Source organism: Macrotis lagotis, chromosome 6 (assembly GCF_037893015.1).
Source record: "Macrotis lagotis isolate mMagLag1 chromosome 6, bilby.v1.9.chrom.fasta, whole genome shotgun sequence".
In the NCBI taxonomy this organism is placed as follows: domain Eukaryota; kingdom Metazoa; phylum Chordata; class Mammalia; order Peramelemorphia; family Peramelidae; genus Macrotis; species Macrotis lagotis.
The window spans coordinates 225138947-225151829 of NC_133663.1; the positions used below are offsets into that span (position 1 = coordinate 225138947).

Genomic DNA, 12883 nt, shown 5'->3' on the forward strand with positions numbered 1-12883 from the left:
ACCTTGTAACCCTAGACAAATCAACCTAGTGAGTGTTCTAGACCAGTGACTTTTGTACTCAAATAGAAATAGAAAACTACAGGTTCTTTTTTCCTTTCTTTCCCTATTCTCTTTCTGTACTTTCAATGAGATACAAGGTTTAAGGAAGGAAAAAAATACCTCAAACCTATAGGACACTTTCTCTATCTTTTCATCTCTCATCAGGTTAGGATTTTAATGATAAAACCATATAAGTAATGAGAATGATCTTTCAAGTATTTGAAGGGCTGTCATGCTTCTATTTTTGAAAGTTCCTGATCACAGTTGGGATGTAGATAATATGGGATGGGTTCTAAAATTTAATGAAAGATGGTCAGTAGATGGAGGGGGAGACAGACAGAAATCTCATGGCTTCTCTCTCTTTATCATTCTTTACCCAGGCTTGGTTCAAGACAGTGTTCTCTAGAAGCACCAACTGAGGCTAGGTAAGAGTAGGAAGACTGAAGATCTGAGATCTCTGAGAATTGGTGAAAACGTCCACGATCAATATGTAGAACAGAACACTGATGGTAACACAAGTGCAATGGATGTCTTGAGAAGAATGATCTTCATAAAGAATTGATGAAAATGAACCAGGCAAATAAAGCATTCCTAACTACTAGTAGCATTTGACCTCAGAGAGAGAAGGTTGTGAATCATGTCAGGATCCAGACCACTGAGAATCCCAGGCCTGGTCTCACAGGCTCTTCCCCAAGTACTGTTGGAAGCTCATTTTGCGTTCCTATTGTGGAGAGGCAGGAGGGCTGCAGCTGAGGACAATCCATCAACTATGTGGCCCCTGAGAATGGGTTCCTGAGGTTTCTGGGAAGAATGGGAGACTTATAAATGCAGAGTTGTCAACAGACATCTTAGGATGAATGATCCTTATGAAGGATTGATGAAAATGAACCAATAAAATCAAACATTCCTCACAAGTAGCAACCTTTATCTTTAGGGAAAGAAAGAACACTGTGGACAGTTCCAGATCCAGGACCAGATTCACTGTCCCCAGCACCAAGAAGGAATGGTTGACTCATTCCACTAGGGAATGTGACAAATGCCTGACTGGAGACTAAGACCAAGTCCCTCATCCCTGGGATATCTGCTTCAAAGTAGCTAATGCTGGACTGATTCTCATTCTTCCTCAGTGCCAGGATATCGAAGTGTCTGCTGGAACCATAGAGATGAGTCCAGTCTCCATTGGTCTCCTTGTCAGGCTCATTCTTAATACAGCACAGAGACTATACCTTGATGGGCCTGCCATGTGCTGTTTTTTATGATCCCTACAATTTCTGCTTGGAGTCAGTCACCTTCAGGCTCAATTGTGTTTTCATACTCCCAAGCTCCAATACCAGATCAGAGAAGTGATTAGAAGAAGGGCCTGTCTCAACTGTTCTCTCACAGTAGAAATCCCCTTGGCTTCCCTCCCATGACTCCTGCCATGCTCACAGGGATGATTTCAAAGCATGCGGCATCTGGGGTGTTGCTGATTCATCCTCCTCACTGCCCAATCAGTTTGAGGAGAGATTTCTTGGAATCCCAGATCACTGAATATAAAGGAGAAATTGACCCGGGTCTTCCCTCCTTCAGTTACTTACTCCACATCCCTGCCATCCCTATGATATCTGCTTCAAACAAGTAATGTCTGAAGAGTTGCTCCCTGACAGTGAGATGGAGAGGGAGATGAATCGACTGCATCTTCAAAGTCAAGCCCAGGTAAGGATCCTGTTGCTGCTGAAGTCCATGGTCTGATTGGCAGGTGAAGCTAACATGAAATAATGGGTTTGCTCCTGTGGGTGATCCCTGGTAGCTCTCAGTGCTGACCACAATTGGGTTCTAAACACTAAAGACTGGGCTGTGCAAGCTGTGGGAGAATGATTATTACATGGAGAGACAGAGATCTCCAGCCCCCTCCCTCACTTCTTCCCATCTCAAAGACAGGCTATTTTTCAAAAACCTTAATTGAAGGCTTTTACTGGCAGGCCAGGGCAAAAAACATCTATAATCTGTATAACTCAAAGGAATGGGTGATGATGCTTGAGGTTTCATAATGGAACAGAAAAACTAGGTAAATGAAACAATCAAAAAAGAAAACACCTTCCTGACCACCACTAGCAGTCTAGCTGCACAGAAAGAGGAACAGAATTGTGAGCACTTCCAGGACCTATATCTCTTATACTAGCAAGAAAAGCAGATAGAATCCACAACCTGCTATCCCCAACCAACCTCACTAAGGGATGCCCTGTCATAGCTTCTGCTAATGCTCTGAAGTAATACATTTTGTTAGTATTTTTCAAGAACAATGTGGACATGGCCACTACCTACATAAAGAAAAAGACCTTGTCCACCATCCCTAAGATGTCTGTTTCAAAGTAGCTAATGCTTGGAATTTTCTTCTTGCCCCCACCCAATGACAGAATACCAAAATGGCTGCTAGGACCCTGGATATTAGAAAATAGGCCAGTTTTGGGTGATGTTCTTAGAGAAGAGATCTCCATAGATACCAAGCTATCTATAACCATACAAAATCTTCATTTATTCTTTTAACATATGAATAATTAACTATGAATAATTCCTGAAAATTTCTGAGCACAGCAATTTCTTCCATTTTTTCCTTCTTCCCTCTCAAGGCCTGGTTCAAATAGCATGCTACTTTCCAGAAACGTGAATGAATTTCAGAATCTATTCCCACTGTAATTCTATCAGAGTAAGAGGGATGAACTTAAATTTCTGGTTTCCTTGAGAATTGGTGAAAGCTAATGTGTGAAACAGGACATTGATGGATACACATGTGTCAGTGGACATTTTAAGAAGAATGATCTTACTGAAGCACTGATGGAAATAAAGTCATTTGGTAAGATTTTTTGACTTGGGTTGGGAGTGGGGAGAAGGTTGAACAAAGTTGTAGATATGACTAGGATCCAAATCAACTAGACTGACATGAGAAGAAGATAGAGCCCACAATTTTTTTCCCCACCCAGTCCCACCAAGGAATATGGGATGGCTCCTTCTTAGCCTCCACTAGAAGAGAAGAAATAGATTTGTCAAACATCTTTCAAATGCACTGTGGACCAAGTGCTTAATTAGAAACAAGGACATTGTCCACCAGGATGTCTACTTCAAAGTAGGTAATGATTCGACTGTTCCTCACCCCTCTTCAATATCAGGCTACCAAACTGGCTGCAGGGACCCTAGAGATGACGAAAGAGGACTGTCTGGGTTCATTTTCTTAACATCCCTTTACTGAATACACGACAGAGATCCTGTTTGATTAGACCGTCCATGCACTGCCCTCATTCCATCATTTCTATTATCACAATTTCTGCTTTGATGTAGGATCCTTCATTATGGTTGTTTTGTCACCCTCCCAACCCCTGAGGACCAGATCAGGGATATAGTTCCTAGAAATCTTGAGAGTAAGAGCAAATTCTCTATCAGTTGCTCTACTTAGATTTGTGTGGGGTGGGACATCCCCTTAGCTGCCCTCACCAGAGGTCCTTGGCATGCCCATTGTGTTTGTGGTTGGTTACTCAGTTCTCTCCCTTACTGCCAGGACAGGCTGAAGGGAGACTGACCTATTGGATTTCTCAGTTGGATATATAAAAGAGAAACTCTAATCTGGGTCCTCCCCCTTCCCTCTGCTACTTTTTTTTTAGGTTTTTTTTTGTAAGGCAAATGGGGTTAAGTGGCTTGCCCAAGGCCACACAGCTAGGTAATTATTAAGTGTCTGAGACAGGATTTGAACCCAGGTACTCTTGACTCCAAGGCCAGTGCTTTATCCACTATGCCACCTAGCCACCCCCTCCCTCTGCTACTCTTACCATATTTCTATCATTCCTATGATATTGGCTTCAAAGAGGAAGTGTATGAACAATTGATTAGTGACAATGAGATGGGGAGTCAGACTGACCACCTGCATACTCAGTCAGGTCTCCAGTGAGGTTCCTTTGCTGCTGATCATGACCTGATTAGCAAGAGGAAGATGCCATTGCCCTGGAATTTAGCAATGTTTCCACTGCTGCTGCTTGTCACCATGAGTGCTGACCACAGCTGGACTCTGGACACTGGAGGCTGGGCCCTGTCAGTTAACTGTCCCAAGAGAGTGGATGAAGGTGTCTGAGGTTTCTGGGTGGAAAGGGATGTATGCTGTTCTGTATGCTCAGAACACTTCTCAGGATGAATGATCCTTATGAAGGACTGAAGAAAGTGAAAGAACCAAGCAAACCATACCTTTCTAACTTCATAATTTGACTTTAGGGGTAAGAGGAAAAGTGAATGGTGCCAGGTCTCAGACCACCTGGACTGCCATGAGAAGTAGATGGAGTCTACAATCTAACCCCTTTTTACCCACCCCACTAAGAGATATCCTCTTCTCAGCCTCTTCTTGTGCTCAGAAGGAAGATCAAACATTCTTCAAGTGCAATGAGCATAGCTACCCCTTACCTGGAGACTAGGACCTTGCCATTATCCCCAGGATGTTTACTTCAAATAGCTAATGCTGAGTTGTTCCTCATTCCCAGTCACCATCCCAGGACTCCAAAGGGGCTGCTGGGGCCCTGGAGATGTGTAACTAAGCCAGTCTCAGTGACTCCTTGACATGCCCATCTTTAATACAGGACAGACTATACCTTGATGGTCCTACCATCATGCTGTCTTCTATGATCCCTATGATCACTTTGATCTCTACAATTTCTGCTTAGATTTAGTTACCTTCAGACTAAATTGTTTTTCCATACTCCCAAGCTCTGTTGCCAGATCAGGGAAGTACCTGCTGAAAACCTTTAGATTAGGAGAAAATGCCTGTCTTGACCATTCTCCTCTGAATGGGATGGAAACTTTCTTGGCTATCTTCTTGAGATCTGGGGTATGTCTATTGTGTCTGTGTTTGGGCTGGAGTTTGCCCCTACCCTTCACAACTGGGTCAAATTGGGAAGAGACTGATCTCCTGAATCCTTTATCCCATTGAATATAAAAGAGAAACTCTGACTAGGACCTTCCCTTATTCTGCTACTTTCACCAAGTCCCTGCAAGCTCCACAATGTATTCTTCAAATAGTCTGTGTCTGCCTAGTTACTAATTGTACAGACATTAAGAGATCAACTGCTCACCTACATACCCAGGGTCAGACTCTTTCTGGGGCTGCTCTTCAACCTTTTTATAGTCTGTCTTTCCTGGTCTTTTTTCCATTATCTGTAAAAAATCAAAGTTAGCTGGAGGTTTGTTGTGTATTCATAGTGCTATTAAAGAAGACATGATTCTGCATCTTTAAGAATGGAGAGAAAATGATGCCTGTTTCCACAGTCAGGTCCCAGTGGACTGCTCTTATTCCTGCTGTTGCCCATGACCCGAATGGTTGGATGAAGAAAATGTGTGCCTGGACCTTTATAAACAAGTCTATTTGCAGTGTTGCTTTCTTTGCAGATCCCTAGTCACTTGGCTGTTGGGTATAGCTGAGTTCTGGACACTGTGGACTGGACCCTGCAATTGAGAGAGGATGGTCTGTATATGAAGGGAAAGAGACACTAGTTTCCAGACTACTCCTTACCTCCTCTCCGTCTCATTTCTCCCTCCAAATATATGCTCCTGCCCAGAAGCATTGATTAATGCTCTCCATCCTTTCCCAATGTGGCCAGTCCAAGGAATACTATAAATGAAGCTGCCTGTGCATACTCCATCATCAGTATGAACCGTAACTGTAGGTTAAGATACTTGATGTTCCTGTGTGGACTGAATAACAGTGGAAATACAAGTACCACTAAATGGTTTATGGTAAATGATTCATTAAAAATGAAAAAAAATGTACTGAACAAATAAAGTATTCCTATTTTTTTAAAAAAAGAAATGAGATTAATTTGACATGATTTGCTTTTGATGAAACCATGTTGAATCTTTGTAATCACTGTTTCTCTCAGTGTTTCTCTTTCAGGAAATAAGATAATATCTTTGATGATCTGTGCTAGAATTTTCCCAAGGAAATGGAAGTAAAGCTCACTGCTCTATGGTTTATAGATTTTGTTCCCCTTCCTTATTTGAAAATTGAGAGATAGCACCTGTCATTTCCCATTCATATGGCACTTCTACCATTTTCCATTATCTTTCTTGGGAATCATACTTGGCCAGTTCTTTCAGAATCTGAGGATGTCATCCATCAATCAACTAAGAATTTGTTAAGCATGTGTGATGCTGCAGGCATCATTCTAGGCTGCTGGGTGCTAAGAATTCATTCCTAAAAGCAAGGGAACTTGAATATATCTAGACAGCTAAGGGCTTTTACCATCCCCCTTATTGACTTTGTATATCAACTGTCATACTCATTTTCTCTTCCCTGGTCTTATTTCCATCTTCTATATGTTTCTTTTTTAAAATCTAAATCAGTGAGTTTTTTTGAGAATCCAAATCGACAGATTCAAACAAATTCCATTTTTCTTCCTCATTGAAATTTTTTACTTATGAATCGTCAGAATTTAATTCTTGAGCTTCACTCATCTCCCCTGGGATGACTTCTTCTGAAGAATTTTATTTCATTGAGATTCTATTTATCTTTCCTCTGAACCTCTTTCTGATTTCACAAAATCTAGATCAGATTTTTCTCTCATGTCCTTTTCTTTTCCACAGACTATAGGAAGCAGTGATTACTTGCCCTGAAGGATGCCATATCACCCCGCCACAGTTAACCAGCTATTCTTTATTAGGAAATAATAAATTCATACTAGAATTTTCTTCATTGGTTCCTCCACCTTATCAATATACCCATTAATAAATAGCAATCAGAACTGGAAAAAAAATTGACCAAACCAGTGCTGAGTACAATGGAATTACTGCCATCTATAATTCTTCTAGTAATCCTTGGATTACTTTTACCGTCTGAAAGATACTACATCACACCCTTGTCTCTTTTTAAACTTGTGGTCAATTAGTTTTCTAGTCTTTTTTTCCACCATAGATTGATGTTAAAATAGAATCCTTCTCCTTTATTGGTGAGATTGAATTGAGCGGCATTTTAGGAGTTTTAAAAGTATGGGGTTAGTTTTTCATTTAACATACTTAATGTTCTCATTAAGTTTAATGCTTTCTGGAAGGACTTTTGAGCTCTACAGGCACAGCATAATTCCTAGGGTTGTCACTGTAAATAGTCTGCCTTCAAGAAATTGACTTCAAGAAACCCTTGGGTGAAATCATTCCAAAGTCATTTAAAATGTAATCACAAGAAAAATATATTTTGTTGTGAACATAGCACCTTCACGGGGAAATTAAAAACATTTAACTTCAGTAAACATACCTACATTAACTATTGACTTTGGGTTATTGCTCAGGTCATTTAGTTTCAAAAGCTTTAAAAGCACTGTTTTTAAAATCATTGCTTTTACTAAATTGTAACAATCTTTGTGAGGAGACATCAGAGCTCTCTACAATACTTTAGAAGGCTTGTGAATCCAGAGGATTCCTGCTCAGGTCTGGGTTGCATTAGTTGTTCAAGGTCTCCTTGGACCCTGAGATTTTGGGAAAAAACAATTCTCCTGTAAAAACTTCCAATAGGGTGGCTAGGTGGTGTAGTGGATAAAGCACTGGTCTTAGAGTCAGGAGTACCTGGGTTCAAATCCTGTCTCAGACACTTAATAATTACCTAGCTGTGTGACCTTGGGCAAGCCACTTAACCCCATTTGCCTTGCAAAAAAAAGACAAAAAGAAAAAAACTTCCAATAAATGGATACCAAAAGAATTGGAAGAATTTTGTGCATTCTACTAGATAGGAGACAGAGGGTATCCTGGCTGCCTATGTTACTATCATATAGTACCTTGTTATTAAGCTGACTCACTCAAACCAGAGCTGAAAACTCAGCTCAGATCATGACTGATGGAGATAGTGCCTGCTTTAGATTGTTCAGTTTAGTACCTAAGTGAAATTGGTTGAACTGGGAGCTAGCTCTTCAGTATGATTAGAATTTGGAGATACAGACACTAGGGGATGTGGAAGTTTTGAGGGAAAAAAATAGGTGAAAAGAAAACCACCACCAAACATCAATTCAGTTTGTCAGTATGACATTTTCTCTTCTTGTTAACAGACTTTGTTTTGGAAGAAACCATCCAAGCCCATTCCAACCCATACCTAAACAATTTTTCCCTCTTAACAGAGAGGATGCTTGTTGATTGAGGAGTGGCAAAACAAAGTGTGGTACATGAATGTAAAATAATAGAATGTTGTTGTGTTATAAGAAAAAATGATTAAGGTGAGTATAGAGAAACACAGGAAGACTTGCATGAAATGATGCAGAGTGAAATAAGCAGAGCCTACGATTGCCAAACACTGGGAGCTGGGTTGAGGGAGGGGGGACAGATACAAGATAGAATGTCTACATGATATGAAAAACAAATATTAAGAAAAATTTTTAAAATCTATTCCACATTTATGCCCATTACTACTTTTGTCTGTATTTGGCAGAAGGAAAAAAATGCCAAGTAATGCTCCATTTGAAATTTAAAATAAACATTTAAAGGTTAAATGATCCTAAGTTTGGAAACAGCATCAGAATAATGAACATTTTGTTCACCTCTTTGTTATTTATTATCTTAGCAAACTAAATATTTCTTATTCCCAACACATCCTGCTGATTACCCGACCAAACTCTCTCAAGATGGCACTGCATTGGCTCACAGCATTTTAATGAGGGCTCCAAAATACTTCAAAGCAGACAAAGATTCTCACTTTAAGTGTTCATTAAATTTTATTTCTAGTTTAATAGGAAGAAGTCATGTAGTTTAACCCATTTGAGGAAAAGAGAGGTTGTGATTTGTGCCAGTTCATGCAGTAGCAAAGTTCTGATTTTGTTATTGTTGTTCTTAAGTCATTTTAATCATGTCTGGCTCTTCTTTTTCCCATTTAGAGTTTCCTTGGCAAAGATACTGGAGTAATTTGCCATTTCCTTCTCCAGTTTATTTTATAGATTCAGAAACTGAGGCAAACAGGATTAAGAATTTGCCCAGGTCACATAGGTAATAAGTGACTGAGGTAAAATTTGAACTGAGCTCTTCTGACCCAGGTCTGACACCATCTATCCATTGTGCCACTTAGCTGCAGAAAAGATTACCCCAGGAGTGAAGAATGGGAAAAACATGAACTCCTAATTGTCATTATTCTTGACAAAAGCCCATTGATAAGATCACAAATTTGATAGTGGAGAAAGTCCTGGTGGTTATGGATTCCAAACTCAATTCATTTTATTAATCAAGAAACAGATCCAGGAAGTTAAGTGACTTGATCATGGATCTGAAAAATGTTTGGTCTTCTTGGAGTCACTCCATCATGTAAAGCTGCCCCATTCTGTTTCAATCAGCCTGCTTTCTTTACATTACAGCTCTGGTCATCTGTCAGAATCTACCCTCTACCCCCTGTTTTTAAGTAGACACCTTATATTATCCCATGGGAGCATAAACACTAGCAAAAAGGTTATATAAAACAAAAAAACACAGAATAAACCAAGAATGATACCCAAGTTGAGAACCAATTGGGAAATTCAATTCTGAAAGTAGGTTATACATTAATCTTGGAGTTTGAAAATAGCAGTAAAAGAGATTTTCACAAAAGAGATAATTTTCACAAAGTTAAACTGCATCATTCGGTCAACTATATTACCACACTCTCCAAATCAGGAAAACAAACAAAAAAAACCTATGCCCTAGAAGTAATGTTACTAATAACAGAATCAATGACCTTTTGAGTTGTGGGAAAGTGTCAAGAATAGCAGACTTGGATCGCTCAGATGAATTGGTTATCTCTGAAGGAATAAAGCACATCTTGTGTCATTTAGATGAGGGATTCTTAACTCTTTTTGTGACCTAGGTATTTTTAACCATGGTTTTGACCATGGATCCCTTTTCAGATTTTTTTAAATACTTGAAGGAAATAAAAATTTCAGTGAGAGGTTATTGAAAATAAAGTTGAATTTTTTTCCCCATCCAAATTCACAGACTCTCCTGGAATCAACCCACCCAGTAGTCCACAGTTGAGATCCAGCATTTCTGTCAGAACATTACACTTGAACAAGGGCCATTCTTTCTTAGGGTTCTATGGATATAGGAGTTGGTCTTCAGGCCTATAGGCTTCAAGTATCCTGCAAAACTTGAGTATTGTGGAGAATCAGATGAAAACATAATTGGCAAATGTTTAACAATGTAAGGAAAAAATAAAATGTAAATAATGTTAATTTGTGACTTTCTAAGTTATTACTGGATAGCTAAGAGATTTGTTTCTACTTTTGACTCCAGTGGTCTAGAGGAAAGCACTTGAAGATGGTGTGCAGGAGACTACTAGCCTTGACCTTAATTAGAAGTGTTATCACACATCTCAACAGTACAATAATAAAAGACAATTCTAAAAGACTTCTGATAGAAAATATATCTATATCCAGAGAAGGAATTATGGAGTCTGAATGCAGACCAAAGCTTACTATTTTCATTTCTTAAAATTTGTTTTATCCAACTGATGTTATGGCTTTTTCCTTCTCATAGGTTTTTTCCCTTTTTTGTTTTTATTCTTCTTTCACAACATTATTAATATGGATATATGTTTAACATAGTTATACATTTATAACCTCTATTAGATTGTATTCTGTCAGGGGGAATGGGGGAGGGAAGGGAAGAAGGGAGAAATATTGTGAAACTCAAAACCTTACTGTTGGAATTTTCCAATATAATTGGAAAAATAAAATTTAAAACCAAACAAAAACAACCAATGCTATCCCACCCCATTAAAAAGCAAATAACAGGAAATACCTTAAAAATATCATCACATTATTAGCTGCTCTGAATTTCAATTTCTTTCACTTGCCAAGCAAACTTGGACTACAAGATGTCTGAAATCTCTTGCAGAACCAAAATTTGTGATTCTAAGGTAGAATTATATTTTTTCTTTAATTCTCTCTGTGTTATTGAAAGAGGGGAATAGGAAAGGAGAATATGGGAAACTTATTTAAATAAACTATTTCTGAATCATGGGGAAGAAAGTGTTTTGGATAATGTTCATTCTATTTAACAAGTTTGGAATCTAACACTAAATTACTTAGCCTCATCTAAACTTTATCCTTTACTAACCTGGTACAAAGTGATCCAATCATCTATTGCAGGGACTCTTAACATTTTTTGCCTCATGAACTCCTTTGGTAGTGAAGCCCTTGGATGCTTTTCTCAGGAAAAAAAAATTAAATGATGGAAGAAAATGTTAAAGGTTAGTGAAATAATCAAAATCTTTCATTTCCAAATTTGCTTCTAAAAATTGATTCACCAATCATTTATTCCCAGATCCTGGTTGAGAACCCTTAATTTAGAATATCCAACCAATGTTATGAAGATTGTAGCTATAATCATCAGTAGTTATTATTTTAAGTAAATTAAAAACAAACAGCTTTTCATGGGACTCTACAAAAAAAAATTTTTTTTCCAAGTGACTGGTTAGTACAAGGTCACTGAATTTATATGCTAACCCAGAAATATTTGCCCATATCACTACAGCTTTCACCAGTTCCTATTAGGCTATAGAAAGCAAATGGCCTATAGATGTCAGTGTAGGTCACATTCTGAAAGATTATTGAATGTCTTAGATCTCTATGGGCTGAATGGTATTAAGAGGGTCATCCATGTATAAATTAATGTAGACATTAATGCTCATATTTGTTTGGTAAATTGGCAACAATATTTTAATTTGTAACCAAAATCTGTAAGATGATACATTTGAGGTCAGTGAGCACCAATAATTCAATCTCTTTTGAGTACATTTTCACGCTTGTGTTTATTTTGGTCCAGATTTGTGATTTCCTTAGTGTACAGGTCTCCTCATATGAAAATTCCTTCCATTGATATAGTTTGGTAAATTGTAGTTTATAGTCCTCGGCACTGGATTCTGGGCACTGAAAGGTTTAGTAATCTGCCCAAGGTTACAGACAGTATGTGACCAGAAGTGTGACTTTAAACATAGGTCTTCCTGAAACTGAAGTCAGCTTCAATTTCAATTCAATATGCCTCTTCATCATATTTTATAATTTTTAAGATTGAAAATCCTTGCATGTTCTTAGCCAAATGTTTCTTAGGGTTCTGAGAACACCAGAGTCAATTTACATGACCCTCTTTACATAAAGCTTACCTAGACAAATCATAGAAGTTTCGTATAACTCATTTTATGCTGAATTAAACTTTTGCCTCACAGTTGTAACACAAACTGAGAAATATGCTGAAAAATGCAAAATTTTAATTTCCCAGAATATTTTTAAAGGCATGAGACCACTGACAGAAATGGGTTATCGGGCATAGAGGATAAAGAACTAGCTACATTATCCTAGCTAAATCATTGACATTTCAGTTATTCAGTCAATTAAGCTGTATTAGAGGAACCATCTGCACTGAGTTTCTTCACTGGCAGTTCTCCACACAATGAGACAAACTCAGTTCCCTACTCTGAGTTGGACACCCCCCATTCCAGTGCCTAGGTCCACTTCTACAATTCCCATTTTTAACTTCTTTGGCTTCTCCAACATGACTCCCTTTGAAAGAAATTCATGAAGGAGAGACATCAGAATATAGTGGAAAGTCCTAAAGTAGGACGACCTTGATTTTGGAAGAGATGACACAAGGCTCATTTTTCATCTGGTCTTGTTCCATTTGATTATCTTGACATCTCCTCTGTGCCCCCAGAAACATCCTTATTGGGAAATCTATTGTAGCATGATTAAGTGAGCCTTGGTATTCAGACCTCCCAAATACCCTCTGTCTTTCTGATTGGGCAATGGATCCTTTCTCAGAATATTTTTGTTTTTTTTTAAATAATTGAATGAAATACCAAATTTTAGTGAGGGGTTATTGAATTCCTAGACCTTCA

The 12883-nt window shown here is 38.4% G+C and overlaps 1 long non-coding RNA gene across 4 annotated transcripts in view; it reads left to right on the plus strand.

Annotated features, from left to right (window-relative positions):
- LOC141491436 (uncharacterized) overlaps positions 1 to 12883 on the plus strand; it is a 108536-nt gene that overhangs the window by 59266 nt on the left and 36387 nt on the right. For 2 of the 4 annotated variants that reach the window (XR_012469605.1, XR_012469607.1), the window contains 3 exons: positions 420 to 1734; positions 2649 to 2872; positions 8082 to 10505. This is a non-coding gene — a long non-coding RNA (uncharacterized LOC141491436). Of the gene's footprint in view, positions 1 to 419; positions 1735 to 2648; positions 2873 to 8081; positions 10506 to 12883 lie in introns of those variants that run through there. The other 2 variants (XR_012469606.1, XR_012469608.1) reach the window with 1 other exon arrangement.